General features: G+C 48.3%; 1 long non-coding RNA gene, 7 other non-coding genes and 2 pseudogenes across 8 annotated transcripts; 9 read left to right on the top strand and 1 right to left on the bottom strand.

Moving 5' to 3' along the window:
• The first annotated feature begins 411 nt into the window (after positions 1-411).
• LOC148331517 (5S ribosomal RNA) lies at positions 412-530 on the top strand. The gene has a single exon (XR_015844986.1). It is a non-coding gene; the product is annotated as a 5S ribosomal RNA (ribosomal RNA).
• Positions 531-1,547: 1,017 nt separating this feature from the next.
• LOC148331516 (5S ribosomal RNA) lies at positions 1,548-1,662 on the top strand (annotated as a pseudogene).
• A 1,008-nt stretch (positions 1,663-2,670) lies between these two features.
• LOC148331515 (5S ribosomal RNA) lies at positions 2,671-2,789 on the top strand. Its single transcript, XR_015844985.1, has one exon. It is a non-coding gene; the product is annotated as a 5S ribosomal RNA (ribosomal RNA).
• A 1,018-nt stretch (positions 2,790-3,807) lies between these two features.
• On the top strand, positions 3,808-3,922 carry LOC148331514 (5S ribosomal RNA; annotated as a pseudogene).
• Positions 3,923-4,930: 1,008 nt separating this feature from the next.
• LOC148331513 (5S ribosomal RNA) lies at positions 4,931-5,049 on the top strand. The gene has a single exon (XR_015844983.1). It is a non-coding gene; the product is annotated as a 5S ribosomal RNA (ribosomal RNA).
• A 1,018-nt stretch (positions 5,050-6,067) lies between these two features.
• LOC148331512 (5S ribosomal RNA) lies at positions 6,068-6,186 on the top strand. Its single transcript, XR_015844927.1, has one exon. It is a non-coding gene; the product is annotated as a 5S ribosomal RNA (ribosomal RNA).
• Positions 6,187-7,201: 1,015 nt separating this feature from the next.
• On the top strand, positions 7,202-7,320 carry LOC148331511 (5S ribosomal RNA). Its single transcript, XR_015844874.1, has one exon. It is a non-coding gene; the product is annotated as a 5S ribosomal RNA (ribosomal RNA).
• Positions 7,321-7,738: 418 nt separating this feature from the next.
• On the bottom strand, positions 7,739-16,136 carry LOC148331510 (uncharacterized). The gene is made up of 2 exons (XR_015844635.1): positions 15,047-16,136; positions 7,739-14,957 (listed from the first exon to the last, which is right to left on the bottom strand). It is a non-coding gene; the product is annotated as an uncharacterized LOC148331510 (long non-coding RNA).
• Positions 16,137-22,587: 6,451 nt separating this feature from the next.
• LOC148331509 (5S ribosomal RNA) lies at positions 22,588-22,706 on the top strand. Its single transcript, XR_015844948.1, has one exon. It is a non-coding gene; the product is annotated as a 5S ribosomal RNA (ribosomal RNA).
• A 1,007-nt stretch (positions 22,707-23,713) lies between these two features.
• On the top strand, positions 23,714-23,832 carry LOC148331508 (5S ribosomal RNA). The gene has a single exon (XR_015844858.1). It is a non-coding gene; the product is annotated as a 5S ribosomal RNA (ribosomal RNA).
• The last annotated feature ends 4,060 nt before the right edge of the window (positions 23,833-27,892 follow it).

The raw sequence follows: 27,892 nt of genomic DNA, 5'->3' as shown, positions 1-27,892 counted from the left end.
TGGTACGGGGCTGGTATAATATTAGTGCCCCCATGTGGTCCGATCGTGTAGCTACGGAGCCACACACAAGTCTCCTGACACGCATTTGCAAATCAGCACACGCATTTGCGAGTCGTCCGCGGCAGGACTGTAGCAAACGTCACCTCTAAGAAAACAGCCAATCAAACGGTCCCGTTTTTACAGGTCGCCCATCTATACGGATTTTTGTCCGCATTTATGTGCCAACAAATCATTGTACACATTTGCTGATATTTGTCATATATCTGTGACTTCAATCATGCATTGTAGATTGTTGTTACACATTTGTGACTGTGGTTATAGTTTCAGATTCTTGTAACGTATTTTTGGATTGAAGTATTTGCCACAATAAAGACCACATGTATAAAATGCAAAATTTTGAAAGTAATTGTCGCTTACGGCCATACTACCCTGAGCACGCCCGATCTCGTCCGATCTCGGAAGCTAAGCAGGGTCGGGCCTGGTTAGTACTTGGATGGGAGACCGCCTGGGAATACCAGGTGCTGTAAGCTTTTGCACCGCAAAAAAAAAATACATTAAAAAAACTCTAACAAATGTAAGCAATTATGCGAGCTGCTTTTTTTTTATAAATTTCCACATATTCGCCTGACAGGCTGAGAGCACAAAATGCCAACATTCAGCGTCCCCTGCCTTTGGGTGTTGCTACAGTCTCGCCGTGGACGACTCGCAAATGCGTGTGGCAATTTGCAAATGCGTGTCTGGAGACTTGAGTGTGGCTCCGGAGCTCCACATTAAGACCAAAAGGGGACTCTCGTAGTCTACAGGTGTAGCAGGCAGATGACCCGATGCAGTCCGGTTGGGTTGGTGCAGTCAGTGTTTACTAAATAAAAAGTTAATGAATCAATTTTAAAAAATGGTGTTTACTGAATGCAATAAAGGGAAGTATAGTTAATGTGGCAATTAGCAGGTGTGGAGAAGCTTCATTCATTTTTTTTAGCTTCACTGGTTATATCATTGGTTCTTATTTTATTAGTTCCACTTTATTCTTCCATTTATTCCAATTTAATTTAAATAATGTCAAATAAATGGTACATGACCATGGGTGATAGCAGTGAACGCCCCCCCATGTTCTTGGTGTATATATTGGTGGTACGGGGCTGGTATAATATTAGTGCCCCCATGTGGTCCGATCGTGTAGCTACGGAGCCACACACAAGTCTCCTGACACGCATTTGCAAATCAGCACACGCATTTGCGAGTCGTCCGCGGCAGGACTGTAGCAAACGTCACCTCTAAGAACACAGCCAATCAAAAGGTCCCGTTTTTACAGGTCGCCCATCTATACGGATTTTTGTCCGCATTTAACCATGTGTATGTGCCAACAAATCATTGTACACATTTGCTGATATTTGTCATATATCTGTGACTTCAATCATGCATTGTAGATTGTTGTTACACATTTGTGACTGTGGTTATAGTTTCAGATTCTTGTAACGTATTTTTGGATTGAAGTATTTGCCACAATAAAGACCACATGTATAAAATGCAAAATTTTGAAAGTAATTGTCGCTTACGGCCATACTACCCTGAGCACGAATTCGTCCGATCTCGGAATCTAAGCAGGGTCGGGCCTGGTTAGTACTTGGATGGGAGACCGCCTGGGAATACCAGGTGCTGTAAGCTTTTGCACCGCAAAAAAAAAATACATTAAAAAAACTCTAACAAATGTAAGCAAGTATGCGAGCTGCTTTTTTTTTATAAATTTCCACATATTCGCCTGACAGGCTGAGAGCACAAAATGCCAACATTCAGCGTCCCCTGCCTTTGGGTGTTGCTACAGTCTCGCCGTGGACGACTCGAAAATGCGTGTGGCAATTTGCAAATGCGTGTCTGGAGACTTGAGTGTGGCTCCGGAGCTCCACATTAAGACCAAAAGGGGACTCTCGTAGTCTACAGGTGCAGCAGGCAGATGACCCGATGCAGTCCGGTTGGGTTGGTGCAGTCAGTGTTTACTAAATAAAAAGTTAATGAATCAATTTTAAAAAATGGTGTTTACTGAATGCAATAAAGGGAAGTATAGTTAATGTGGCAATTAGCAGGTGTGGAGAAGCTTCATTCATTTTTTTTAGCTTCACTGGTTATATCATTGGTTCTTATTTTATTAGTTCCACTTTATTCTTCCATTTATTCCAATTTAATTTAAATAATGTCAAATAAATGGTACATGACCATGGGTGGATAGCAGTGAACGCCCCCCCATGTTCTTGGTGTATATATTGGTGGTACGGGGCTGGTATAATATTAGTGCCCCCATGTGGTCCGATCGTGTAGCTACGGAGCCACACACAAGTCTCCTGACACGCATTTGCAAATCAGCACACGCATTTGCGAGTCGTCCGCGGCAGGACTGTAGCAAACGTCACCTCTAAGAAAACAGCCAATCAAACGGTCCCGTTTTTACAGGTCGCCCATCTATACGGATTTTTGTCCGCATTTATGTGCCAACAAATCATTGTACACATTTGCTGATATTTGTCATATATCTGTGACTTCAATCATGCATTGTAGATTGTTGTTACACATTTGTGACTGTGGTTATAGTTTCAGATTCTTGTAACGTATTTTTGGATTGAAGTATTTGCCACAATAAAGACCACATGTATAAAATGCAAAATTTTGAAAGTAATTGTCGCTTACGGCCATACTACCCTGAGCACGCCCGATCTCGTCCGATCTCGGAAGCTAAGCAGGGTCGGGCCTGGTTAGTACTTGGATGGGAGACCGCCTGGGAATACCAGGTGCTGTAAGCTTTTGCACCGCAAAAAAAAAATACATTAAAAAAACTCTAACAAATGTAAGCAATTATGCGAGCTGCTTTTTTTTTTATAAATTTCCACATATTCGCCTGACAGGCTGAGAGCACAAAATGCCAACATTCAGCGTCCCCTGCCTTTGGGTGTTGCTACAGTCTCGCCGTGGACGACTCGCAAATGCGTGTGGCAATTTGCAAATGCGTGTCTGGAGACTTGAGTGTGGCTCCGGAGCTCCACATTAAGACCAAAAGGGGACTCTCGTAGTCTACAGGTGTAGCAGGCAGATGACCCGATGCAGTCCGGTTGGGTTGGTGCAGTCAGTGTTTACTAAATAAAAAGTTAATGAATCAATTTTAAAAAATGGTGTTTACTGAATGCAATAAAGGGAAGTATAGTTAATGTGGCAATTAGCAGGTGTGGAGAAGCTTCATTCATTTTTTTTAGCTTCACTGGTTATATCATTGGTTCTTATTTTATTAGTTCCACTTTATTCTTCCATTTATTCCAATTTAATTTAAATAATGTCAAATAAATGGTACATGACCATGGGTGATAGCAGTGAACGCCCCCCCATGTTCTTGGTGTATATATTGGTGGTACGGGGCTGGTATAATATTAGTGCCCCCATGTGGTCCGATCGTGTAGCTACGGAGCCACACACAAGTCTCCTGACACGCATTTGCAAATCAGCACACGCATTTGCGAGTCGTCCGCGGCAGGACTGTAGCAAACGTCACCTCTAAGAACACAGCCAATCAAAAGGTCCCGTTTTTACAGGTCGCCCATCTATACGGATTTTTGTCCGCATTTAACCATGTGTATGTGCCAACAAATCATTGTACACATTTGCTGATATTTGTCATATATCTGTGACTTCAATCATGCATTGTAGATTGTTGTTACACATTTGTGACTGTGGTTATAGTTTCAGATTCTTGTAACGTATTTTTGGATTGAAGTATTTGCCACAATAAAGACCACATGTATAAAATGCAAAATTTTGAAAGTAATTGTCGCTTACGGCCATACTACCCTGAGCACGAATTCGTCCGATCTCGGAAGCTAAGCAGGGTCGGGCCTGGTTAGTACTTGGATGGGAGACCGCCTGGGAATACCAGGTGCTGTAAGCTTTTGCACCGCAAAAAAAAAATACATTAAAAAAACTCTAACAAATGTAAGCAAGTATGCGAGCTGCTTTTTTTTTATAAATTTCCACATATTCGCCTGACAGGCTGAGAGCACAAAATGCCAACATTCAGCGTCCCCTGCCTTTGGGTGTTGCTACAGTCTCGCCGTGGACGACTCGAAAATGCGTGTGGCAATTTGCAAATGCGTGTCTGGAGACTTGAGTGTGGCTCCGGAGCTCCACATTAAGACCAAAAGGGGACTCTCGTAGTCTACAGGTGCAGCAGGCAGATGACCCGATGCAGTCCGGTTGGGTTGGTGCAGTCAGTGTTTACTAAATAAAAAGTTAATGAATCAATTTTAAAAAATGGTGTTTACTGAATGCAATAAAGGGAAGTATAGTTAATGTGGCAATTAGCAGGTGTGGAGAAGCTTCATTCATTTTTTTTAGCTTCACTGGTTATATCATTGGTTCTTATTTTATTAGTTCCACTTTATTCTTCCATTTATTCCAATTTAATTTAAATAATGTCAAATAAATGGTACATGACCATGGGTGGATAGCAGTGAACGCCCCCCCATGTTCTTGGTGTATATATTGGTGGTACGGGGCTGGTATAATATTAGTGCCCCCATGTGGTCCGATCGTGTAGCTACGGAGCCACACACAAGTCTCCTGACACGCATTTGCAAATCAGCACACGCATTTGCGAGTCGTCCGCGGCAGGACTGTAGCAAACGTCACCTCTAAGAAAACAGCCAATCAAACGGTCCCGTTTTTACAGGTCGCCCATCTATACGGATTTTTGTCCGCATTTATGTGCCAACAAATCATTGTACACATTTGCTGATATTTGTCATATATCTGTGACTTCAATCATGCATTGTAGATTGTTGTTACACATTTGTGACTGTGGTTATAGTTTCAGATTCTTGTAACGTATTTTTGGATTGAAGTATTTGCCACAATAAAGACCACATGTATAAAATGCAAAATTTTGAAAGTAATTGTCGCTTACGGCCATACTACCCTGAGCACGCCCGATCTCGTCCGATCTCGGAAGCTAAGCAGGGTCGGGCCTGGTTAGTACTTGGATGGGAGACCGCCTGGGAATACCAGGTGCTGTAAGCTTTTGCACCGCAAAAAAAAAATACATTAAAAAAACTCTAACAAATGTAAGCAATTATGCGAGCTGCTTTTTTTTTTATAAATTTCCACATATTCGCCTGACAGGCTGAGAGCACAAAATGCCAACATTCAGCGTCCCCTGCCTTTGGGTGTTGCTACAGTCTCGCCGTGGACGACTCGCAAATGCGTGTGGCAATTTGCAAATGCGTGTCTGGAGACTTGAGTGTGGCTCCGGAGCTCCACATTAAGACCAAAAGGGGACTCTCGTAGTCTACAGGTGTAGCAGGCAGATGACCCGATGCAGTCCGGTTGGGTTGGTGCAGTCAGTGTTTACTAAATAAAAAGTTAATGAATCAATTTTAAAAAATGGTGTTTACTGAATGCAATAAAGGGAAGTATAGTTAATGTGGCAATTAGCAGGTGTGGAGAAGCTTCATTCATTTTTTTTAGCTTCACTGGTTATATCATTGGTTCTTATTTTATTAGTTCCACTTTATTCTTCCATTTATTCCAATTTAATTTAAATAATGTCAAATAAATGGTACATGACCATGGGTGATAGCAGTGAACGCCCCCCCATGTTCTTGGTGTATATATTGGTGGTACGGGGCTGGTATAATATTAGTGCCCCCATGTGGTCCGATCGTGTAGCTACGGAGCCACACACAAGTCTCCTGACACGCATTTGCAAATCAGCACACGCATTTGCGAGTCGTCCGCGGCAGGACTGTAGCAAACGTCACCTCTAAGAACACAGCCAATCAAAAGGTCCCGTTTTTACAGGTCGCCCATCTATACGGATTTTTGTCCGCATTTAACCATGTGTATGTGCCAACAAATCATTGTACACATTTGCTGATATTTGTCATATATCTGTGACTTCAATCATGCATTGTAGATTGTTGTTACACATTTGTGACTGTGGTTATAGTTTCAGATTCTTGTTATGTATTTTTGGATTGAAGTATTTGCCACAATAAAGACCACATGTATAAAATGCAAAATTTTGAAAGGAACTGTCGCTTACGGCCATACTACCCTGAGAACCCCCGATCTCGTCCGATCTCGGAAGCTAAGCAGGGTCGGGCCTGGTTCGTACTTGGATGGGAGGCCGCCTGGGAATACCAGGTGCTGCAAGCTTTTACACCGCAAAAAAAAAAAAAATTAAAAAAACTCTAACAAATGTAAGCAAGTATGCGAGCTGCTTTTTTATAAATTTCCACATATTCGCCTGACAGGCTGAGAGCACAAAATGCCAACATTCAGCGTCCCCTGCCTTTGGGTGTTGCTACAGTCTCGCCGTGGACGACTCGCAAATGCGTGTGGCAATTTGCAAATGCGTGTCTGGAGACTTGAGTGTGGCTCCGGAGCTCCACATTAAGACCAAAAGGGGACTCTCGTAGTCTACAGGTGCAGCAGGCAGATGACCCGATGCAGTCCGGTTGGGTTGGTGCAGTCAGTGTTTACTAAATAAAAAGTTAATGAATCAATTTTAAAAAATGGTGTTTACTGAATGCAATAAAGGGAAGTATAGTTAATGTGGCAATTAGCAGGTGTGGAGAAGCTTCATTCATTTTTTTTAGCTTCACTGGTTATATCATTGGTTCTTATTTTATTAGTTCCACTTTATTCTTCCATTTATTCCAATTTAATTTAAATAATGTCAAATAAATGGTACATGACCATGGGTGGATAGCAGTGAACGCCCCCCCATGTTCTTGGTGTATATATTGGTGGTACGGGGCTGGTATAATATTAGTGCCCCCATGTGGTCCGATCGTGTAGCTACGGAGCCACACACAAGTCTCCTGACACGCATTTGCAAATCAGCACACGCATTTGCGAGTCGTCCGCGGCAGGACTGTAGCAAACGTCACCTCTAAGAACACAGCCAATCAAAAGGTCCCGTTTTTACAGGTCGCCCATCTATACGGATTTTTGTCCGCATTTAACCATGTGTATGTGCCAACAAATCATTGTACACATTTGCTGATATTTGTCATATATCTGTGACTTCAATCATGCATTGTAGATTGTTGTTACACATTTGTGACTGTGGTTATAGTTTCAGATTCTTGTTACGTATTTTTGGATTGAAGTATTTGCCACAATAAAGACCACATGTATAAAATGCAAAATTTTGAAAGCAGTTGTTGCTTACGGCCATACTACCCTGAGAACGCCCGATCTCGTCCGATCTCGGAAGCTAAGCAGGGTTGGACCTGGTTAGTACTTGGATGGGAGACCGCCTGGGAATACCAGGTGCTGCAAGCTTTTGCACCGCAAAAAAAAAAAAAATTAAAAAAACTCTAACAAATGTAAGCAAGTATGCGAGCTGCTTTTTTATAAATTTCCACATATTCGCCTGACAGGCTGAGAGCACAAAATGCCAACATTCAGCGTCCCCTGCCTTTGGGTGTTGCTACAGTCTCGCCGTGGACGACTCGCAAATGCGTGTGGCAATTTGCAAATGTGTGTCTGGAGACTTGAGTGTGGCTCCGGAGCTCCACATTAAGACCAAAAGGGGACTCTCGTAGTTGTTGGAGTTTTTACCTTTAAATGTACCAAATGTTTACCAAAATAGTTTGAATTAATTATCTGACTCCATTAATGGTTAACCAAACACAACCTCCATTCATCCAACAATTATGCGCGCTCGTTTTGAGAGAAAGATGACCAGGATGCCGGCAACTTCACACGGGAGTGGATTTATTCTTAACAGGAGATCTAATACAAAGTCTGAGAGGCCCGGTTACAGCAACCAACAGGAAAAAAGACAACCCCCCCCTAAGTTGCCCAGGATCATTTATACATTACAGCAAACAAAGCCAAGACTTCCTACTCTTCCCCTATTGGCTATGTGTCATCTGCAGTTAACTTTAGCTTTCTCTTAGTGGACGTCTTCTGCCCGCAAGGTGACGTGTCGGCTCTTCCCACGGTGCGCGCCATGGCAGTTGTTTGTGCGCTCCACTGCCGATGAACCACTGGATCTGTTATTCTGCTCTCACGGTCGACCGTGTGACCATCTCACACAACAACAGACGGGTGGCCTTGATCGAAGTCCGGGACCCTTCGCGTCTGCACACTCAGTTCTCCGACGTGCGGCTCATCCTGCACAAAATATCTGCCACCCATGCATTTCACACAGCCTGGCCTGACCTTTTCTCATGCATTGATTTAAAGCCCAATCAGTATATATCTTTATTGCATTAAACTGAATACATGTCACTTGTAGTCAAGCTTATAAAATCCTTTAATCCCTCTCATGGCCTCAGCGAACTGAGGCCATCACCCCGCCAAAATAATAAGAGAAAAATAATAACAGTAAAAAATAAAAGATGTGGAATGATATATAAAATTTTAATCCCTCTCATGGCCTCAGACAACTGAGGCCATTACCACTTACTCCGCTGGACCCCATGGACCTTCTGTTTGCCAGAGGAACCGGCTCTGGGTCCGACAGGGGGATCATGTACTTGCCACTCGGTGGCAGCGGGCCCAAGGTGCGCTCGAGTGTTTTAACTGTAAGAGATCTGATACAAGGTATACAACAACATCCGCAAAGCACCATAATAGCTGTAAATACTGCCACTACGATTAATATAGAGCTAATCAGACCTGTCCATTTAGCAAAGACATTCAACCATCCTGACCACATTTCCGAATCTCCACCTGAATGTTCTTTCATCCCCTTGTTCAAAGTGTGCAAACCTTCCAATGCCTTGGTGAGACGCCCATCCGGTGCCGTGTTGTTTGGGATGAAACTACAACATTGATCCCGAAATATCCCGCACACTCCTTGTTTTTCAGCCAATAACCTATCTAAAGCAATCCTATTTTGAAACATTATTAATAAGGTTTTTGACAATTGTTTATGTACCGCCTCTAATTGATCCCAATTTAACTGGTCCAAATCTACAGGTGTCACACTCACCGGCATAATTAAAGTCACCAGGGCACACCTGCCAGAGGCATTGGTCGGCAGCCTGTCGTATAGAAATTTTCCACCATAACACAACCAGACGTCTGCACGGGAAAGCGGGGGTCCTGCTGGAAGAGACACATTCGTTTCACACCAATCCCACGGTATTTGTCCAATTGTGTGTCCTGCTCCATTCAACTTCAAACACGTAAAATTTTGCTTGGCCCCCTTATTATCAATCACTTAAATTCTCTAAATCAATTGTGTGATTGAATAATTTCGCATATATACCAACCTCGGGGTCTTGGTCACAAATTTTATAAAACAATATCACCTGTGCGTCTGTCAACCTATCCGAGCTGTCCTCCCGTTCCTCGTACATGACCGTCTGGTTGCAGTGGTACTGTAACATCACAATTTTTGTCTCCCCTCCGTCTGTCTAAAAAACAGTCTCATAGATTAGAAGCAAACATACTAAAAGCGTAGAAAGCAAGCCTATAATTCAGAAATAATAAGGAAAAGGACAGCCGTGTCCATTTTTATGTTTGATTTGTATGTGTTTCAATTGGTCAGTATCTCCCCCTCTCTTGACCTGCCCATCCGGGCGGTCAACCTTCAGGCTCACCATATCGGGGAAAGAACTCCGGTGCGGGTTGAAGTTGTGTGTAATAGAACCACTTACAACCTTTTGTATCTAACTGCACCGTATTTTCATTTGCTAAATGCTTTCTGTTTAATTAATGTTTAACATATTTAGTAAATATGAACCTGCTAAATTAAATATTTGACCTTCTGTCCCGTAAGTGTTTACAATAATGCCAGCAATCGTTATACAATCCTTCAAAAAATGCATGCTAAATAATCGCAATAATACCATAATTAATTGTATTCAATCACCTTTTTCAATTTGTTTGTGAAGCTTGTATCAGTCACTTGAATAATATATTTTAATTAACGTAAACTCACCAAATATTATATCTATTTCAATTCCCAGACTGTTGCAATAGCTTTCTTCGAATATAATCTAGACCGTGTCATCCTCACAGGCATTAGCCCAGAAACAATTCTCCAACGTATAAATTTAGTTTTGCTGATAATCACCACAAGCAGTGTTGGTTCGCAATAATGTCCTAATGATATCCAGCTAATATGGCACAACACTAGAATCTGGCTTCGCAACATGGGCAAATCATTCCTGAATTAAATAAAATTTAGTTCACTGAGTTCAAATATCCAACTGTGTCTAGAGATCACAACTTAAGCCTCGAGCCAACGCTCCAACCTTGACTGTTTCCTGACGAATACCCAAAGCAACCCAAATGAAACAGCAACCATCCACGCTCAAAACAAAAACTCCCAAAACCATAACAACGCAGATACCAAACCAAACCCTTTTTTTTTTTTAGCGGGAAGAATAGGTGCTCTCCAAGACATAGACAGCTCCAAGACCGCTGCAGTCTTCACCTCCCATTGTCTCCCGAATGCTTCAATCCACCTCCAGGCCGTGCCCACACTGCTTCTGTCAACTGGGGAGGGTGTAGAGACAGTAAAAACAATACACACACCGAATTACCTCTTCCGAGTGACCCGTCTTGTGAAATTTTGGATGTTGCCAAAACCGAAGAATTTGTAGTGGGTGTTAAAATATGATATTCTGATAGTGACGCGGAGTATTCAACAACTATGGGGCCTAGATCTTTTGTATGATGATGTGCATCGATATTCAATGTGATTTGTGGCTCGGTGAAAGTAAACAATTCATACCATTTCCGCTGCTCAGGGACAAGGCAGACGTACGAGGGAACGCCGGTTGACATAACAAATATATAATCCTAATGGAAGATCTACTCCTGCCTAAATTTAGATGAATGCATTTTGATAAACCAAACCATGTGTGACCACATGTACAATGTAATGTCAATTGGTGAATTGAATGGGTGGAGGTTGCTACACCACTCAGACCAGAGCAGGAACAGGGCATACCCACCGCGGGAGGATGAAGAACCAGGTTTCAGAGCTGCCCTCAGATGTTTCAGTTTAGTTCAGCCACTGGGAAGGAAGAGAGCACGACATATGCTCCCTCCGAAGGATGTGCACAGTCAAGTTCAGTCCCATCCAGAAATGCCACTCGAATTCCAGTGTTCGTTCAGTCTAGGGCAGTGACTCAGGCAATCTCGAGAGTCCACAAGGCTCACTGGGAGATGCGGAAGGAGCTCGTAGCTCGCCCTAATATCCAGCACCATCGAAAACTTGTCCATCCACCGTCCCCGGAATGCAGGGACCTGCCAGTCCTCGAACGCTGAAGCTCCGTGGCCCCCTGTCATGGAATGGGGTACCAGCGGGTTGGTGTCAATAGTGCGTTGGGAGTGGGTAACGGTGGCGCCCCCTGCGCTGGTGGAGCGCTCCTTGCGACAGATATGGCACCGGACCAGAGGATGGCACATTCCAGAAAGTGGCTCAGCATGGACAGCCCATCACCCAGTGACCCCACACCCCGCAGCACGAGCACACCCCACTCACAACCCCTGTCTATAACCACCCCTACCTCTGTTACCGCAATCCCGACCTCGTTGACCGCCCTGCTATGGACAGCCGGTCCGCTGTGGCGCCGCGTCACCCGAACCTTGCCTACGAGCAGCAGAAGTGGAAGGAGCAGTTCCAATGGCAGCCATGGGCTGCTGCCTTTGCTGCTCCCCCTTTTTTTTTTTTTATCTCTCTTGGCCTCCTTAACCTGCAAGTACAACAATTTTTAGTAACGCTCCTTAATCCACTCCCATATTTTCCTTTTCTGATGTTGTGCAAAATTATGTACAAAATGTGCTCTACTTAGACCGATTTAGCATTTTTTCATTGATGGACTGTTTCGCATGATGTCTGCACCCGGAAGGGGCACGCCCATGAGGACGGCCCACTGGAACAGCTGTGTAATGACGACATTATTGGACGGGTCACTTCCGGAAGGCTCACTCCATTCACGTCTCGTCCTGGCCACATAGACCAGGCCTGTCTCCTCCCCTCCCCATCTGAAAGACACAGCAACATCGGCCCCAACGGGGCCAGAAATACTCTGATGCACGGCACGGCCGATCTCACCTGAGGTGTCCCCATTCAGCCGATGACCATCATGCTGGTCTGTAAGTCTGGCCTCGGCCTCAAGTGAGGACAGTTCCTGACAAGTAAATTTTGTCCCGAATGTAACTCTCGCATCCCCCTACGGAGGACCTACCCTTGCATTAAGTGAGTAATTTTTCATGAAAACAGCGCAACTGCCCCACTTAACTGACATTAACTTCAAGTATCACTGCTGTGGTGCCATATTACATGGAAACGTCTAAACAATCCAACAAAATTTTGCCCTATCCTGGACTGGGTGTGTGTTATCTAGTCGTGCACCCGATGTGAATCATAAAACCTGCTGGGCACAAAAGCAGGCTAAATCAACAACTATCTTATTCTCCCTCTTTGTTGAGGAGAACCTGGGCGTGATGAGGCGCTATTTGAAGCGTTCTCCGGCCTTCTGGACACACAGGTCACATGTCACTTCAAACCTGTGGAGAGAGCTGGAGGAGTAGCAATTGCCAGTGAGAAGGGCCAAATTACCTCCATTCTGAAACTTTCAGTTTTGCATACATTTTGTGTAATAACGTCAATTAACCATTCACTTGATGCTTGAATTTAATTACTCCAATCTGTCACCAATAATAATTTGGAAATCAATACTCGGGAGTGCAATAGGGATTCAGGTTGATCAGGCCTGTCCGCCCATTGCACCCTACGTACTGTAAGGGCTTGTCGGTGCACTTAATCAGGTTTCTTTCCTGAGGCCGCCCGTCCCTTAAACATTCACTCAAACCACATAGACATACAAACACTTTTTCTTTCACACTTTCGTTCCCCTCTAGGTATCTAATTCCTTACCCAAAAAGATAATTTCCACTTTCCAATTCCACACCGAGACCCCTCCCTTGGCGCGTCCGCCTTGGTTTCACTAAGACTTGTGCTGGCAGATCCATAATTTTGCCTCAATTCAGCCAGCGTATGCCGAAATTTACAACTATGGTTCTCTTGATTTTACCGTTCAGTCCCCGTGATGTCGTTTCTCCTGGACGTGGCTGACGATCCTGCACCTGTGACATCAAACACCTCATAGATGTGGATGTTAGCAGTCCGGCATTTATGGAATGCTGTCATGTCCTTAAAAGTTGTCATGTCAGAGTTCGCGTCGTACAGTCATAAAACATCTGTCTTCCACCTTTGTCACATTTAATTCACATCAGTTAATAAATCATCTACAGAACTTTTTAATCCAACTTTATATTTGGTAAACCAATCTCCTATCAAGGCTCATATTTTCTTATGGGGAACACGAATTCCTCTTTATTTATGCCAATGGATCCTTAAAAATTTTTCTTCATGCCACATCACAAGTTGAATCAAATTAACAATAACCTACAGAGAGTAGGCAGCAAAGAAAGTAAACATAACTATCGTAGACCAAACAACCAGCTATGTTTATCAGCCAAAGGGAACACAGACACACACCCCCCCACACACACACAGTGAGGAGCTGAGTGTCATGAAAAGAGACAAACTGGGCTGTGAAGGGATGGGTCGTATGGAAACAAACATAGGGGCCGCGGGCCACTCAGGGCCTCAGTGTTTTCCCCTCCTATTTGTCTAGAATTCATCAGGGAAAAATCATAACTCAGAAAAATCATAAAGAAAATAAATAATATTATCTACCGATAGAACAGGAACATTTTACGTGACCAGATTTAGAAAACTACTAAAATACTAGTAGGCCCATATCAATGACAATAGTCTCAAAATAAGTAGTTTTAAACTTGTCAGTTTTCAAACTGTAATATTCCGAACAGTATTCCTAAAACAACTCCACTCTGGATGGCCGCAGCCACGTGCTAACCAGCCGAGCCGAGCACCAACAAGCAAAGTGAGCTCAATCAATAATATAACAAAACTGGAATAACTTTTGCCATTTTCTTTTTGCCTGGAAACCCCTGACATACATGATTGACTACAAATATACGCCAAAGGTTCAACGACCAGTTCAATATCACCCTTTACCAATCTTGTCACTTGCACAACCCTCCACAACATTCAACATCTCCTTTTTCTCACGTGCCTCTCCTTCTTATCCACTTTCACAACCTTCTCAACCTTTTCTTCCAATTTTATGTTTGCCAATGCTGTCGCCACTGTCGCCAATTGATGCACACTAAGTCTGTCCTCCTCCACCATTGCCAATTCTTTTTCCATTTTACCTTTCCGAATCCATTTAGCTTTATCTTTTGCCCCTTTTCAATTGTTTGATGTCATTCAACATTTTCCTCTCTTTCTTTTGCACCTGCTTAGCCAATTTAATCATATCCCATGTGGTCATCCATTTGTAATTTCAACAACACCTTCCGATACCTCTCTTTTGCTCTTTCTTTTTTTTGTTTATCTTTTTTCTCCTCAATTCCACTCGTTAATTGCGTCTCCAACTTCACAGAATGTCCATCAATTTCTTGCCTCACACCATCACTTTCATACAGTCCATCGAAACCGAGCCCCATATCCCACCTATCTCCACTCCTCCTGAACAATCCACTCCCGTGCGTCCCAGCCAAATATCAAACAAAACAGTCCAAATTATATCACACCAATCACACTGCTTACACTTGCACACAAATTGCGATACGTAAATCCCAGATTTTACACCGTATCAATACCACATATAGTCTCAGACTATTTTTGTAATAAGTAAATCCCAGATTTTACACCTTATTACGACTTTGCGATACGTAAATCCCAGATTTTACACCGTATCAATACCACATATAGTCTCAGACTATTTTTGTAATAAGTAAATCCCAGATTTTACACCTTATTACGACTTTGCGATACGTAAATCCCAGATTTTACACCGTATCAATACCACATATAGTCTCAGACTATTTTTGTAATAAGTAAATCCCAGATTTTACACCTTATTACGACTTCGCGATACGTAAATCCCAGATTTTACACCGTATCAGAACCACAAATTTAGTAATAAGTAAATCCCAGATTTTATACCTTATTACCGTGATACGTAAATCCCAGATTTTACACCGTATCACCGTGACACGTAAATCCCAGATTTTACACCGTGTCACAATCCACACTTTTAATATTTAATTTCCCAATTATCCCCGTTTTCCTCTGTTACATTTATTTTTCCCCAATTGTGCAGAACTCAGACATGTAGTAACAGGTATTCTGCTTACCTTTTAGATGTGGTACCACCAGAGGAAAACAGGTCTAAGTCTGGATTTCCTTTCCGTTCAACAAGTCGTCACTTGGTGTGGATATGGGTCCCTGACCCTGGGTCCCAGACCCTGTGGTTCTCTTATTCGAAGTCTGTGGATTTCTTTTGTAGTCCTCTCCCTCCGATCACGTCGGGGTCACCATAAATTGTTGGAGTTTTTACCTTTAAATGTACCAAATGTTTACCAAAATAGTTTGAATTAATTATCTGACTCCATTAATGGTTAACCAAACACAACCTCCATTCATCCAACAATTATGCGCGCTCGTTTTGAGAGAAAGATGACCAGGATGCCGGCAACTTCACACGGGAGTGGATTTATTCTTAACAGGAGATCTAATACAAAGTCTGAGAGGCCCGGTTACAGCAACCAACAGGAAAAAAGACAACCCCCCCCTAAGTTGCCCAGGATCATTTATACATTACAGCAAACAAAGCCAAGACTTCCTACTCTTCCCCTATTGGCTATGTGTCATCTGCAGTTAACTTTAGCTTTCTCTTAGTGGACGTCTTCTGCCCGCAAGGTGACGTGTCGGCTCTTCCCACGGTGCGCGCCATGGCAGTTGTTTGTGCGCTCCACTGCCGATGAACCACTGGATCTGTTATTCTGCTCTCACGGTCGACCGTGTGACCATCTCACACAACAACAGACGGGTGGCCTTGATCGAAGTCCGGGACCCTTCGCGTCTGCACACTCAGTTCTCCGACGTGCGGCTCATCCTGCACAAAATATCTGCCACCCATGCATTTCACACAGCCTGGCCTGACCTTTTCTCATGCATTGATTTAAAGCCCAATCAGTATATATCTTTATTGCATTAAACTGAATACATGTCACTTGTAGTCAAGCTTATAAAATCCTTTATAGTCTACAGGTGTAGCAGGCAGATGACCCGATGCAGTCCGGTTGGGTTGGTGCAGTCAGTGTTTACTAAATAAAAAGTTAATGAATCAATTTTAAAAAATGGTGTTTACTGAATGCAATAAAGGGAAGTATAGTTAATGTGGCAATTAGCAGGTGTGGAGAAGCTTCATTCATTTTTTTTAGCTTCACTGGTTATATCATTGGTTCTTATTTTATTAGTTCCACTTTATTCTTCCATTTATTCCAATTTAATTTAAATAATGTCAAATAAATGGTACATGACCATGGGTGGATAGCAGTGAACGCCCCCCCATGTTCTTGGTGTATATATTGGTGGTACGGGGCTGGTATAATATTAGTGCCCCCATGTGGTCCGATCGTGTAGCTACGGAGCCACACACAAGTCTCCTGACAGGCATTTGCAAATCAGCACACGCATTTGCGAGTCGTCCGCGGCAGGACTGTTGCAAACGTCACATGTAAGAACACAGCCAATCTTTGAGGTAGGCGCCCCCGGCGGTGCCGGGAGTGCCGAGGTGGACTCGTTAAGAGCAGACAGGGACAAGCCAGAGAGGGTTGCGAGGAATTTATTATTCCGGCAAAGATCAAATGGTACAAAGGAACAATAACGAAGTGCCGATGGCGAAACCGAAAGTGCTGGCGGACAACTCACACCAGGGAAAAAACGCGAGGAACAGAAAACGCTTGCAAAAGGCAAGAAAACAAGAGCGAACGAAAATCGCTTACCGCGGAAGGGTAAGGAATGCCAATCCGTATGCGAACGCGGCCGACAAGGGTTTAAGGCTAGAGACGGAGTCGAGGAACAGGCAGGAGGTCGAATAACACGTGAAGCACAAGACAAGAATAATCGCTGGGTACATGGACGTGAGCAGGAGAATAATCCGACATCGAACCGTCGGACGCGGAGGGTTTAAGAAGACGAGGTAATCATGACGTGATCAGGGTCAGGTGCGCGGCTGGCGGGCGCGCTTCTCCAGGCGTGGCCGCGTGCCCGGGGAAGAGCGCTGGAGAAACGCCCCCGAGTCAGCTGGAAGAAACATAAACAAAGAGCACGTGAGGCATGGCAAGAGCAAACGGGTCATGACAGTACCCCCCCCTTTAATGGACGCCTCCTGGCGGACCACCCGGCTTGTCCGGGTGTGCAGTGTGGGAGTCCCTGATGAGATCGGTGCAAAGGATCCAGGAGCGGGGGACCCACTGGCGCTCCTCCGGTCCGTAGCCTTCCCAATCGACCAGATACTGGAAGCCCCTGCCCCTGCGCCTGGAGTCCAAGATCGCCCGCACCGTGCACACCGGACCGCCCTCGACGATATGTGGCGGCGGAGGTGGTGTGGGTGGAGGGGCCAGAGGTGACTACGAGGCCGGCTTGAGCAGGGACACGTGGAAGACGGGATGGGCCTTCATGGTGGGCGGGAGCTTGAGCTTGACGGCCACCGGGTTAACGATGGAGTCCACCTCCAGAGGACCCACGAAGCGCGGGGCCAACTTGCGGGAGGTTCCCGCCAGGTTAAGATCGCGGGTGGATAACCATACCTTGTCCCCGGGCTGGTAGGTAGGGGCCGGGCGTCGGCGCCGGTCGGCGATCCGTCGGTTGCGCTCGGACGTGCGGGACAAGGCCGACCTGACCTCCCGCCAAACGCGATGGGCCCGCTTCAGGTGCAACTGGACGGACGGAACCTCAACCAGCCCTTCCTGCGATAGGAACAGCGGCGGCTGGTAGCCATAGGCAATCATAAAAGGGGACTGACCGGTAGCCGAGGACACCAAGGTGTTGTGCGCGTACTCCGCCCAAGGAAGATGGTCAGCCCAAGTAGCCGGCTGATCGGCGCACACGCACCGTAGGACGGCCTCCATGTTCTGGTTCGCCCTTTCCGACTGTCCATTGGACTGCGGATGGTGGCCCGATGACAGACTCGAGGTGGCCCCCAGGGACCGGCAGAAGCGCTTCCAGACCCGCGATACGAATTGCGGGCCTCGGTCGGACACCACATCGATCGGCAGACCGTGGAGCCTGAAAACATGGAGAACAAGGAGATTTGCAGTCTCAAGGGCTGACGGAAGCTTAGGCAAGGCGATGAAGTGAGCGGACTTGGAGAAGCGGTCGACGATGGTGAGTATGACCGACTTGCCCCTTGAGACGGGCAAGCCCGTGATGAAATCCAGGGCTATGTGGGACCAGGGTCGCGGCGGTATCGGCAACGGGTGTAAAAGTCCTGCCGGGGGTTGGTGCGAGGCCTTACTTGAAGCGCAGGAAGGGCAGGCCTTGACAAAGTCGGTGATATCCTTCGTCATCTCCGGCCACCAGAAACGTTGGCCGACGAGACCGAGGGTGCGGCGAACGCCGGTATGACACGCCACACGGGAGGAGTGCCCCCACTTGAGCACCTCGGGGCGCAACCGGACCGGCACGTATAACCGGCCCTCGGGACAGCCGGATGGGGCGCCAGCCTCGTCCTGGGCTTCCTGGACCAGCTGCTCGACCTCCCACCGAACGGCCCCTACCAGGCAGTGGTCAGGGACCACGTTGTCGGGGGCCGGCTCCTCCTCGACCGGATCATGAATTCGTGACAGGGCATCGGGCTTAGTGTTCCTGGCCCCCGGTCGGTAAGTCAGTGTATAATCGAAACGACTGAGGAACAAGGCCCATCGGGCTTATCTGGGGTTGAGTCTCTTGATGGTTCGGATGTAGGCCAGGTTCTTGTGGTCGGTGTACACGGTGAATGGCTCGCGGGCGCCCTCCAGCCAGTGTCTCCATTCCTGTAGGGCGAGGACGACTGCCAACAGTTCCCGGTTTCCCACGTCGTAGTTGGCCTCGGCCGGGGTGAGGCGGCGGGAGAAGAAGGCGCAAGGGTGGAGCTTCTGGTCGACTGGAGACAGCTGGGACAGCACCGCCCCCACTCCTGAATCAGATGCGTCGACCTCGACGAAAAAAGAAAACTGAGGGTCAGGGTGGCGCAACACGGGCGGACTTATGAACGCGCGCTTGAGATCGCAAAAGGCCGCCTCAGCCTCCGGACCCCACGCGAAACGGGTCTTGACGGACGTGAGGCGAGTAAGGGGCAATGCGCGGCGGCTGTAATCTTTGATGAAGCGCCGGTAAAAGTTTGCGAACCCCAGAAAGCGTTGTAGCTGCTTACGGGTACAAGGGGTTGGCCACTCTAATACAGCGCGCGTCTTGGCCGGATCGGCCTTGATTTGTCCCTTCTCTACGACGAACCCCAAAAACTGAACCGAGCTAGTGTGAAATTCGCACTTCTCAGCCTTGACGTAGAGTCGATTCTCTAATAGGCGTTGCAGTATAGCCCGGACGTGTCGGTGGTGCTCCTCTATCGACCGTGAGAAAATTAAAATGTCGTCAAGGTACACAAAGCAACAGACGTTGAGCATGTCGCGCAGGACGTCATTAATAAGGCTCTGAAAGACTGCGGGTGGGTTGGTCAGTCCGAATGGCATGACCAGGTATTCGAAGTGCCCGAGGGGGGTCTTGAATGCGGTCTTCCACTCGTCTCCCTCCCGAATTCTCACCTGGTGGTATGCGGATCGGAGGTCGAGTTTCGAAAAAACTGCAGCCGTTTGCAGGGGGGCGAAGGCGGAGTCAAGTAACGGCAGCGGGTAACGATTCTTAACGGTGATCGCGTTCAACCCCTTGTAATCGACGCACGGGCGCAGGGTCTTATCCTTCTTTGGCACGAAGAAAAAACCTGACCCTACCGGGGACTTGGACGGTCTAATCAACCCCGCCGCGAGGGACTCGGAAATGTAATTCTTCATGGCCTCCTGCTCCGGCTGGGAGATCTTATACAGGCGGGCGGCCGGTAATGGGGAGCCGGGAACGAGCTCGATCGCGCAGTCATAAGGACGGTGGGGTGGCAAGGACTGGGCCCTGTCCTTACTAAAAACGGCGCGGAGATCATGGTATATCGGCGGCACGCCGTCCAGGCAAATCTTCTCGGGTGGAGCGACCCGAGGATTTACCCCTACCTCGGCCGAGCGCAGGCAATGGGCGTAACAGTGAGGGCTCCAATTCTCTATAGCTAGCCTACCCCAGTTAATTGCCGGCTGGTGGAACGTTAACCAGGGAAGACCGAGAACGACCGGGGCAGCACGCGAGGGCATAACAAAGAAGGACCGCATCTCTACGTGGTTGCCCGACAATCTTAACGTGAGAGGCTGCGTAACAAGTCTTACGTCGGCCAGAAGCCGCCCATCTAAATCGCAAACCCGCTCGGATTTCTCGAGCTCCCGAACCTCGCAGCCCAGTTTTTCGATCATCCCGGGGTCGATAAAACAGTCATCGGCCCCTGAGTCCACCAAAGCCCGAATTCGAAAGCTACCCCCCACCCCTGCTATTTCGCCGTCCACCTCAAGTCGTTTTCGGGGCTGATTGTCTCTGGAGTCCGGACTCTCGGGTTCCGGAACGGGTGGTCGGGGTGGTCGGTAGTGGACTTACAGTGTTCGTGGAGCCGGCCAGGTAGCGGCCGGTTCGGCGGACGCGTAGGGCAGGATGAGAGCTGGTGGCCCGGCGAACCAGAGTAGAAGCAGGCACCGGTCTGGAATCTCCGCTGTCGTTCGGACCTGTCGAGTCGACCAGCGCCCAGCTGCATGGGTTCATCGACGATGTGGGGCGCGGGCACCAGCTGTCGCTCCGGCTCGCGGCGCAACTGCTCCGCTCCCTTCTCCCGGCGCCTCTCGCGCAGACGGTTGTCGAGGCGAATGGCCAATCCGATGAGCTCCTCCAGGGACGCCGCATCCTCGCGGACGGCGAGCTCGTCCTTGAGTGCCGAGCAGAGTCCACGGCGGAATAATGTTCGCAGGACACAGTCTTAAACCGCTTTCGGCGGCGCGAATGCGGAAGGCGATCGAGTAATCGGCCACAGAACGGTCGCCTTGGGTGCAGTCGAGCAATTCACCCCCCGCCTCTTTCCCCTGAGTCGGGTGGTGAAAAACGCGCTCGAATTCCGCCAAGAACGCCGGAAACGACGACCGGAGGTCCGGTCGGGCATTGCTCACGGCCATGGCCCATGCGCTAGCTGGACCAGTCAAAAGGCTCATCACAAACGCCACCCTGGAACTGTCGTGAGCGTAGGTAAGTGGCTGCTGATCAAGGATTAAACAGCATTGATGAATGAACTGGCCGCATTGGCCAGGCTCGCCCCCGTAGCGGGCGGTGTGTGGCAAATTTGGCTCCCGCACGAGAGGTACAGGTGGGGAGAGACCGGTTGTGGTAACCGGCGGAACGGTAGCCGGAACGGCGCCAGGCTGATGACTACCAAGGTGCGCGTCCAGTTGTGCCAGGCGGTGGGACAGCTGGCCGACGGCGCTGCGAAGCTCGGCGAGCTCCGTCGACTGCTGTCCCACCATCTGTTCTTGGCTGGCCACAGCTCTAAATAGCCTCTCCGAGTCTGCAGAGTCCATGGTCGGATTATTCTGTGAGGTAGGCGCCCCCGGCGGTGCCGGGAGTGCAGAGGTGGACTCGTTAAGAGCAGACAGGGACAAGCCAGAGAGGGTTGCGAGGAATTTATTATTCCGGCAAAGATCAAATGGTACAAAGGAACAATAACTAAGTGCCGATGGCGAAACCGAAAGTGCTGGCGGACAACTCACACCAGGGAAAAGACGCGAGGAACAGAAAACGCTTGCAAAAGGCAAGAAAACAAGAGCGAACGAAAATCGCTTACCGCGGAAGGGTACGGAATGCCAATCCGTATGCGAACGCGGCCGACAAGGGTTAAGGCTAGAGACGGAGTCGAGGAACAGGCAGGAGGTCGAATAACACGTGAAGCACAAGACAAGAATAATCGCTGGGTACATGGACGTGAGCAGGAGAATAATCCGACATCGAACCGTCGGACGCGGAGGGTTTAAGAAGACGAGGTAATCATGACGTGATCAGGGTCAGGTGCGCGGCTGGCGGGCGCGCTTCTCCAGGCGTGGCCGCGTGCCCGGGGAAGAGCGCTGGAGAAACGCCCCCGAGTCAGCTGGAAGAAACATAAACAAAGAGCACGTGAGGCATGGCATGAGCAAACGGGTCATGAAACAATCAAAAGGTCCCGTTTTTACAGGTCGCCCATCTACTGATTTCTGTCCGCATTTAACCATGTGTATGTGCCAACAAATCATTGTACATATTTAATAATAATAATAATAATAATGCCTTTATTAGTCCCACAATGGGGAAATTCGAGATTCGAACCCAGGCCTCCTGGGGAGACTGGGTCCGGAACGCGGCGCCTTAGACCACTCGGCCATCAATATTTGCTGATATTTGTAATATATTTGAGACTTCAATCATGCATTTGTAGATTGTTGTTACACCTTTGTGACTGTGGTTATTTACAGATTCATGTTACGTATTTTTGGATTGAAGTATTTGCCACAATAAAGACCACATGTATAAAATGCAAAATTTTGAAAGGAATTGTCGCTTACGGCCATACTACCCTGAGAACGCCCGATCTCGTCCGATATCGGAAGCTAAGCAGGGTCGGGCCTGGTTAGTACTTGGATGGGAGACCGCCTGGTAATACCAGGTGCTGTCAGCTTTTGCACCGCAAAAAAAAATAAAATAAAAAAAACTTTGACAAATGTAAGCAAGTATGCGAGCTGCTTTTTTATAAATTTCCACATTTCGCCTGACAGGCTGAGAGCACATAATGCCAACATTCAGCGTCCCCTGCCTTTGGGTGTTGCTACAGTCTCGCCGTGGACGACTCGCAAATGCGTGTGGCAATTTGCAAATGCGTGTCTGGAGACTTGAGTGTGGCTCCGGAGCTCCACATTAAGACCAAAAGGGGACTCTCGTATCTACAGGTGTAGCAGACAGATGACCCGATTCAGTCCGGTTGGGTTGGTGCAGTCAGTGTTTACTAAATAAAAAGTTAATGAATCAAATTAAAAAAATGGTGTTTACTGAATGCAATACAGGGAAGTATAGTTAATGTGGCAATTAGCAAGTGTGGAGAAGCTTCATTCATTTTTTTTAGCTTCACTGGTTATATCATTGGTTCTTATTTTATTAGTTCCACTTTATTCTTCCATTTATTCCAATTTAATTTAAATAATGTCAAATAAATGGTACATGACCATAGGTGGATAGCAGTGAACGCCCCCCCATGTTCTTGGTGTATATATTGGTGGTACGTGGCTGGTATAATATTAGTGCCCCCATGTGGTCCGAACGTGTAGCTACGGAGCCACACACAAGTCTCCTGACATGCATTTGCAAATCAGCACACGCATTTGCGAGTCGTCCGCGGCAGGACTGTAGCAAACGTCACCTGTCAGAACACAGCCAATCAAAAGGTCCCGTTTTTACAGGTCGCCCTACTACGGATTTTTGTCCGCATTTAACCATGTGTATGTGCCAACATATCATTGTACACATTTGCTGATATTTGTCATATATCTGTGATTTCAATCATGCATTGTAGATTGTTGTTACACATTTGTGACTGTGGTTATAGTTTCAGATTCTTTTTACGTATTTTTGGATTGATTTGCCACAATAAAGACCACATGTATAAAATGCAAAATTTTGAAAGGAATTGTTGCTTTCGGCCATACTACCCTGAGAACGCCCGATCTCGTCCGATCTCGGAAGCTAAGCAGGGTCGGGCCTGGTTAGTACTTGGATGGGAGACCGCCTGGGAATACCAGGTGCTGTAAGCTTTTGCACCGCGAAAAAAAAATAAAATAAAAAAAACTTTGACAAATGTAAGCAAGTATGCGAGCTGCTTTTTTATAAATTTCCACATATTCGCCTGACAGGCTGAGAGCACAAAATGCCAACATTCAGCGTCCCCTGCCTTTGGGTGTTGCTACAGTCTCGCCGTGGACGACTCGCAAATGCGTGTGGCAATTTGCAAATGCGTGTCTGGAGACTTGAGTGTGGCTCCGGAGCTCCACATTAAGACCAAAAGGGGACTCTCGGAGTCTACAGGTGTAGCAGACAGATGACCCGATGCAGTCCGGTTGGGTTGGTGCAGTCAGTGTTTACTAAATAAAAAGTTAATGAATCAATTTTAAAAAATGGTGTTTACTGAATGCAATAAAGGGAAGTATAGTTAATGTGGCAATTAGCAGGTGTGGAGAAGCTTCATTCATTTTTTTTAGCTTCACTGGTTATATCGTTTGTTCTATTTTATTAGTTCCACTTTATTCTTCCATTTATTCCAATTTAATTTAAATAATGTCAAATAAAAGGTACGTGACCATGGGTGGATAGCAGTGAAAGCCCCCCCATGTTATTGGTGTATATATTGGTGGTACTGGGCTGGTATAATATTAGTGCCCCCATGTGGTTCGAATGTGTAGCTACGGAGCCACACACAAGTCTCCTGACACGCATTTGTAAATCAGCACACGCATTTGCAAGTCGCCCGCGGCAGGACTGTTGCAAACGTCACATGTAAGAACACAGCCAATCTTTGAGGTAGGCGCCCCCGGCGGTGCCGGGAGTGCCGAGGTGGACTCGTTAAGAGCAGACAGGGACAAGCCAGAGAGGGTTGCGAGGAATTTATTATTCCGGCAAAGATCAAATGGTACAAAGGAACAATAACGAAGTGCCGATGGCGAAACCGAAAGTGCTGGCGGACAACTCACACCAGGGAAAAAACGCAAGGAACAGAAAACGCTTGCAAAAGGCAAGAAAACAAGAGCGAACGAAAATCGCTTACCGCGGAAGGGTAAGGAATGCCAATCCGTATGCGAACGCGGCCGACAAGGGTTAAGGCTAGAGACGGAGTCGAGGAACAGGCAGGAGGTCGAATAACACGTGAAGCACAAGACAAGAATAATCGCTGGGTACATGGACGTGAGCAGGAGAATAATCCGACATCGAACCGTCGGACGCGGAGGGTTTAAGAAGACGAGGTAATCATGACGTGATCAGGGTCAGGTGCGCGGCTGGCGGGCGCGCTTCTCCAGGCGTGGCCGCGTGCCCGCGGAAGAGCGCTGGAGAAACGCCCCCGAGTCAGCTGGAAGAAACATAAACAAAGAGCACGTGAGGCATGGCAAGAGCAAACGGGTCATGACAGTACCCCCCCCTTTAATGGACGCCTCCTGGCGGACCACCCGGCTTGCCCGGGTGTGCAGCGTGGAAGTCCCGGATGAGATCGGTGCAAAGGATCCAGGAGCGGGGGAACCCACTGGCGCTCCTCCGGTCCGTAGCCTTCCCAATCGACCAGATACTGGAAGCCCCTGCCCCTGCGCCTGGAGTCCAAGATTGCCCGCACCGTGTACACCGGACCGCCCTCGACGATATGTGGCGGCGGAGGTGGTGTGGGTGGAGGGGCCAGAGGTGACGACGAGGCCGGCTTGAGCAGGGACACGTGGAAGACGGGATGGGCCTTCATGGTGGGCGGGAACTTGAGCTTGACGGCCACCGGGTTAACGATGGAGTCCACCTCCAGAGGACCCACGAAGCGCGGGGCCAACTTGCGGGAGGTTCCCGCCAGGTTAAGATCGCGGGTGGATAACCATATCTTGTCCCCGGGCTGGTAGGTAGGGGCCGGGCGTCGGCGCCGGTCGGCGATCCGTCGGTTGCGCTCGGACGTGCGGGACAAGGCCGACCTGACCTCCCGCCAAACGCGATGGGCCCGCTTCAGGTGCAACTGGACAGACGGAACCTCAACCAGCCCTTCCTGCGATGGGAACAGCGGCGGCTGGTAGCCATAGGCAATCATAAAAGGGGACTGACCGGTAGCCGAGGACACCAAGGTGTTGTGCGCGTACTCCGCCCAAGGAAGATGGTCAGCCCAAGTAGCCGGCTGATCGGCGCACACGCACCGTAGGACGGCCTCCAGGTCCTGGTTCGCCCTTTCCGACTGTCCATTGGACTGCGGATGGTGGCCCGATGACAGACTCGAGGTGGACCCCAGGGACCGGCAGAAGCGCTTCATACAAATTGCGGGCCTCGGTCGGACACCACATCGATCGGCAGACCGTGGAGCCTGAAAACATGGAGAACAAGGAGATTTGCAGTCTCAAGGGCTGACGGAAGCTTAGGCAAGGCGATGAAGTGAGCGGACTTGGAGAAGCGGTCGACGATGGTGAGTATGACCGACATGCCCCTTGAGACGGGCAAGCCCGTGATGAAATCCAGGGCTATGTGGGACCAGGGTCGCGGCGGTATCGGCAACGGGTGTAAAAGTCCCGCCGGGGGTTGGTGCGAGGCCTTACTTGAAGCGCAGGAAGGGCAGGCCTTGACAAAGTCGGTGATATCCTTCGTCATCTCCGGCCACCAGAAACGTTGGCCGACGAGACCGAGGGTGCGGCGAACGCCGGTATGACACGCCACACGGGAGGAGTGCCCCCACTTGAGCACCTCGGGGCGCAACTGGACCGGCACGTATAACCGGCCTTCGGGACAGCCGGATGGGGCGCCAGCCTCGTCCTGGGCTTCCTGGACCAGCTGCTCGACCTCCCACCGAACGGCCCCTACCAGGCGGTGGTCAGGGACCACGTTGTCGGGGGCCGGCTCCTCCTCGACCGGATCATGAATTCGTGACAGGGCATCGGGCTTAGTGTTCCTGGCCCCCGGTCGGTAAGTCAGTGTATAATCGAAACGACTGAGGAACAAGGCCCATCGGGCTTGTCTGGGGTTGTGTCTCTTGATGGTTCGGATGTAGGCCAGGTTCTTGTGGTCGGTGTACACGGTGAACGGCTCGCGGGCGCCCTCCAGCCAGTGTCTCCATTCCTGTAGGGCGAGGACGACTGCCAACAGTTCCCGGTTTCCCACGTCGTAGTGGGCCTCGGCCGGGGTGAGGCGGCGGGAGAAGAAGGCGCAAGGGTGGAGCTTCTGGTCGACTGGAGACAGCTGGGACAGCACCGCCCCCACTCCTGAATCAGATGCGTCGACCTCGACAAAAAAAGAAAACTGAGGGTCAGGGTGGCGCAACACGGGCGGACTTATGAACGCGCGCTTGAGATCGCAAAAGGCTGCCTCAGCTTCCGGACCCCACGCGAAACGGGTCTTGACGGACGTGAGGCGAGTAAGGGGCAATGCGCAGCGGCTGTAATCTTTGATGAAGCGCCGGTAAAAGTTTGCGAACCCCAGAAAGCGTTGTAGCTGCTTACGGGTACAAGGGGTTGGCCACTCTAATACAGCGCGCGTCTTGGCCGGATCGGCCTTGATTTGTCCCTTCTCTACGACGAACCCCAAAAACTGAACCGAGCTAGTGTGAAATTCGCACTTCTCAGCCTTGACGTAGAGTCGATTCTCTAATAGGCGTTGCAGTATAGCCCGGACGTGTCGGTGGTGCTCCTCTATCGACCGTGAGAAAATTAAAATGTCGTCAAGGTACACAAAGCAACAGACGTTGAGCATGTCGCGCAGGACGTCATTAATAAGGCTCTGAAAGACTGCGGGTGCGTTGGTCAGTCCGAATGGCATGACCAGGTATTCGAAGTGCCCGAGGGGGGTCTTGAATGCGGTCTTCCACTCGTCTCCCTCCCGAATTCTCACCAGGTGGTATGCGGATCGGAGGTCGAGTTTCGAAAAAACTGCAGCCGTTTGCAGGGGGGCGAAGGCGGAGTCAAGTAACGGCAGCGGGTAACGATTCTTAACGGTGATCGCGTTCAACCCCTTGTAATCGACGCACGGGTGCAGGGTCTTATCCTTCTTTGGCACGAAGAAAAAACCTGACCCTACCGGGGACTTGGACGGTCTAATCAACCCCGCCGCGAGGGACTCGGAAATGTAATTCTTCATGGCCTCCTGCTCCGGCTG

Source organism: Idiotropiscis lumnitzeri, chromosome 8, assembly GCF_059441095.1.
Source record: "Idiotropiscis lumnitzeri isolate Australia: NSW breed Sydney's pygmy pipehorse chromosome 8, RoL_Ilum_1.0, whole genome shotgun sequence".
Lineage (NCBI taxonomy): Eukaryota > Metazoa > Chordata > Actinopteri > Syngnathiformes > Syngnathidae > Idiotropiscis > Idiotropiscis lumnitzeri.
Note: the sequence above shows the minus strand (reverse complement) of the source record. Positions and strands in the feature narration are given on the sequence as shown.